The following is a 5,163-nucleotide window of genomic DNA, read 5'->3' on the forward strand; positions in this document are numbered from 1 at the left end:
GGTGGGGGTGAGAACAGGTCATTGGAGCCAGTCACAAGATGATAGGGTATTTCCAACAGAGCAGATGATCAGGTACAGTCTCTGATAAGACAGTTCTAATGAAGCAGTGAGAACATTACAGAAAGGTGGAGGGGAGAGAGTTAAACGGCAAAGGCCCCTGTCCCCAAACAAAACTGGTCTAGTACTTGGAGCTGCCTGTTCTTAGGACAGGAGCAGACTTCTATGGAAGAGACTGACACCTGCTGGCTCTGAGGTTTCCTGGTCAGTTTACTTGGCCCCAGGGGTTTCTGAAGTTCTTTCCAGCAAATTTAGCCTTGCTGCCCAGCTCTTCCTCAATTCTAAGAAACTGGTTGTACTTTACTGGACACTCAGATTGGCAGGGGACACCATTCTTGATCTGTCCAGTGCAGAGAACCACAAACAGGTCTGCAATGAAAGTATCTTCAGTCTCCCCAGAACGATGAGAAACTATTACTGCCCCCCTGCCCCCCCACTCCATTAGACTGGGTTAGCTGGCACGTCTTGAGGATTCAGTCATGGAGCCAATCTGGTTCACTTTGAGTAGGAGGCAGTTGCAGGCTTTCTCACTCACAGCCTTTTCAAAGCACTTGGGATTGGTCAAGGTGAAATCATCTCCCACCACCTGGATACCAGCAGTAGCAGTGAAATTCTTCCAAGTTTTTCAATCATCCTGATCAAAGGGATCTTCAATAGACACCACTGTATAGCCCTTGATGAAGTTCTTACAGAGTTCTCCAAGCTCAGAAGAGGAGATGTATATGTTGGCATCATCAGGTGACTTGAAGTACAAGTCATATCTCCCAGATCGGAAGAATTCTGAGGCAGCCACATCCATGCCAATTACCTTATCAGTAAGTATAGCCAACCTTACCAATAGCATTCTTTAGCAGCTCCAGAGCTTCTTTATTTTCCAGGATGTTAGGAGCAAAGCCACCCTGATCCCCTATGTTGGTGGCATCCTGTCTATATTTCTGCTTAATGACACTCTTCAGGTTGTGGTAAACCTCAGCTCCAATATGCATGGTCTCCTTGAAGTTTGCTGCTCCAACTGGGAGGATCATGAACTCCTACATGGCCAGCTTGTTACTGGCATGGGACCCCCCATTGATCACATTAAAGGCTGGAACTGGCAGGACAACTTCATCATTGCCTGCAAGGTCAGCAATATGCCTGAAGAGGGAAACACCTTTCTCAGCAGCTCCATCCTTACAAACAGCCATAGACACTCCCAAGATGGCATTTGCACCAAATTTAGATCTATTCTTGGTGCTGTCCATCTCAATCATCAGGTTGTCAATCTCCTCTTGCTCCACAACATTCAGTTTCTTGCTAATCAGTGTTGGGGCAATAGTTTTATTGATGTGCTCAACCACTTTTAAGATACCTTTCCCCATGTAGCAGGTCTTATCATTGTCTTGGAGCTACAGGGCTTCATGGATGCCAGTAGAAGCTTGGAAAGCACCTTTTGTAGTGCAGAGATCAACTCCAACAGTGGGGTTTCCATGAGAGACAAAGATTTCTCTTGCTTGGATCTTGAGAATAGACATGTTGAGTTTCTGGATAGGGTTTCATCTTCAGGGTTCAGAGAACAGAGGCCAAGAGATAACAGAATATTTTCTAAAGTTTTATAAGTTAGCCATGATTTTTAGTTAGTTTCTTCATTTGTTTGTCATGGTTTTAGAGCCAAATAAGTGATTATTATTCCTTTCCCTGGGAAAGCTGAAGTTCTAAGCCTATATAGCTCAGTCCCATTTCATTATCAGGTTGACAAATTACCTTGGTATTTCCTTGGTGGCACTGAGTAAAATTAACTGTGTTTTATACTTAAAATAATTACATTTGGTAAAAATTACTAATATAAGAAAATAGTGCTGGTTTCACCCATTAAAATTGTTTTCTACCAGATTCCCTACATCTTCAGCAGACAAGGAGAAAGACTTCAATCAGTTCTTCTTCTTCTCCTCCTCCTCCTCCTCCTCCTCCTCCTCCTTCTCCTTCTTCTTCTTCTTTTTTTTTTGCAGTGACTTGCCCAGGGTCACACAGCTAAAGAATGTCAAAGCACCTGAGGTCTGAGACTGGATTTGAACTCAGGTCCTACTGAATCCATGGCTGGTGCTTTATCCACTGCACCACCACGCTGCCCCCTCAATTAGTGTGTGTGTGTCTGTGGGGGGGGTGCAGTTGGGGTTAAGTTTCTTGCCTAGGGTCACACAGCTAGTAATTGTTACATGTCTGAGGCCGGATTTGAACTCAGGTCCTCCTGAACCAGGGCTGGTGCTCTATCCACTGTACCACCTAGCTGCTCCCTCAATTAGTTCTTTTTTAAAAATTTTATTTATTTTTTTCCTGTTACATGTAAAGATAATTCTCAACTTTTGTTTATACAAGCTTTCCAATTTCAGATTTTTCTCCCTCCCTCCCCTCCCTCCCCTCCCTCCCCCCTTCCCTAGACAGCAGGTAATCTGATATAGGTTATATATATATATATATATATATATATATATATATATATATATATATACACACACACACACATATATACACACATATATATACATATATACACACATACATATATATACATATATACACACATATATATAATAACATTAAACATATTTCTGCATTAGTCATGTTATAAAAGAAAAATCAGAGCATTGAGGAAAAACCTCAAAATAGAAAAAAACAACAGCACCAAAAACAAAAGAAATAGTATGGTTCATTCAACATCTATACTCCACAGTTCTTTTTTTTTCCCTGGATTTTGAGATCTTCTTCCATCATGAATTCCCTGGAACTCTTCTGTACCATTGCATTGGTGAGAAGAATATAGTCCACGACAGTAGATCAACACACAATGTTGATGATACTGTGTACAATGTTCTTCTGGTTCTGCTCATCTCACTCATCATCAGCCCACGCAAGACCCTCTGGGTTTCTCTGAACTCCTCCTGCTCATCGTTTCTTACAGCACAATAGTCTTCCATTACATTCATATACCACAACTTGTCCAGCCATTCCCCAAATGATGGGCATCCCCTCAACTTCAAATTCCTTTCCACCAAATAAAGAGCAGCTATAAAGATTTTTGTACATGTGGGTCCTTTTCCCCTTTCCTTGGTCTTTTTGGGAAAAAGACCCAAAAGTGGTATTGCTGGGTCAGAGGGTATGCACAGCTTTATAGCCCTTCGGGCATAATTCCAAATTGCTGTCCAGAATGGTTGGATCAGTTCACAGGTCCACCAACAATGCATTAGTGTTCCAATTTTTCCACAGCTTCTCCAACATTTATTATCTTCCTTTTTTGTCATTTTAGCCAATCTGATAGGTGTCAGGTGGTACCTGAGAGTTGTTTTCATTTGCATCACTCTAATCATTAGAGATTTAGAGCATTTTTTCATATGGGAATAGATAGCTTTGGTTTCTTCATCAGAAAACTGCCTGTTCATATCCTTTGATCATTTCTCAATTGGGGAATGACTTGGATTCTTATAAATTTGATTTAGTACCTTATATATTTTAGAAATGAGGCCTTTATCAGAAGTACTGGCTATAAAAATTGTTTCCCAGCTTTCTGCCTCCCTTCTAGTTTTGGATGCATTGCTTCTGTTTGTACAAAAACTTTTTAAATTGAATGTAATCAAAATCATCCATTTTGCATTTCATAAAATTCTATATCTCTTATTTGGTCATAAACTGTTCTCCTTTCCAAAGATCTGAAAGGTAAACTATTCCTTTCTCTCCTAATGTACCTATGGTATCACCTCTTATGTCTAAATCATATATCCATTTTGACCTAATTTTAGTATAAGGTATAAGATCTTGGTCTATGCCTAATTTCTGCCATACTATCTTCCAGTTTTCCCAGCTGTTTTTGTCAAATACTGAGTTCCTATCCCAGAAGCTGGAGTCTTTGGGTTTATCAAACACTACATTACTAGTGTCATTTACTCCTGTGTTTCATGTGCCTAGCCTATTCCACTGATCCTCTACTCTATTTCTTAGCCAGTATCAGATAGTTTTGATGACTGCTGCTTTATAGTAAAGCTCCAGGTTTGGTATCACTAACCCACCTTCCTGTGAATTTTTTTTCATTATTTCCCTGGATATTCTTGATTTTTTGTTTTTCCAGATGAATTTTGTTATTATTTTTTCTAGCTCTATAAAATAATTTTTAGGTAGCCTGATTGGTATGGCACTGAACAAGTAAATTAATTTAGGTAGAATTGTCATTTTTTACTATATTAGCTCTGCCTATCCATGAGCAATTGATATCTTTCCAATTATTTAGATCTGATTTGATTTGTGTGAAGAGTGTTTGGTAGTTGGGTTCATAGAGTTCCTGGGTTTGTCTTGGCAAGTAGACTCCCAAGTATTTTATATTATCAACTGTTCTTTAAATGGAATTTTTCTTTCTATCTCTTGCTGCTGGACTTTGTTGGTTATGTATAGAAATGCTGATGATTTATGTGGATCTATTTTATATCCTGCTACTTTGCTAAAGCTGTTAATTGTTTCAAGTAATTTTTGAGTTGATCCTCTAGGATTCTTTAAGTATACCATCATATCATCTTTAAAAAGTGATAGTTTTGTTTCCTCCTTGCCTATTCTAATTCCTTTCATTCCTTTTTCTTCTCTGATTGCTAAAGCTAACATTTCTAGTACAATATTAAATAATAGGGGTCATAATGGACATTCCTGTTTCACCCCTGATTTTATTGGGAAGGCCTTTAATTTATCTCCATTGTATATAATGCTTGCTGATGGTTTTAGGTAGATATTGTTTATTATTTTAAGGAAAGCTCCACCTATTCCTAAGGTCTCTAGTGTTTTTATTAGGATTGGGTGCTGTATTTTGTCAAAAGCTTTCTCTGCATTTATTGAGATAATCATATGATTTTTTTGGTTAGTTTTCTTATTGATGTGGTTGATTATGTTAATAGTTTTCCTAATGTTGAACTAGCCCTGCATTCCTGGTATAAATCCCACCTGGTCATACTGTATTATCCTGTTGATCACTTGCTGTAATCTCCTTGCTAATATCTTATTTAAGATTTTAGCATCAATATTCATTAGGGAAATTCCTCTATAATTTTCTTTTTCCATTTTTGCTTTGCCTGGTTTTTGTATCACCACCATATT

General features: G+C 38.7%; 1 pseudogene; it reads right to left on the reverse strand.

The window, feature by feature from the left end:
- Window positions 1–262: 262 nt before the first annotated feature.
- On the reverse strand, window positions 263–1,568 carry LOC122755629 (annotated as a pseudogene).
- Window positions 1,569–5,163: the final 3,595 nt, after the last annotated feature.

Source organism: Dromiciops gliroides, chromosome 4, assembly GCF_019393635.1.
Source record: "Dromiciops gliroides isolate mDroGli1 chromosome 4, mDroGli1.pri, whole genome shotgun sequence".
Lineage (NCBI taxonomy): Eukaryota > Metazoa > Chordata > Mammalia > Microbiotheria > Microbiotheriidae > Dromiciops > Dromiciops gliroides.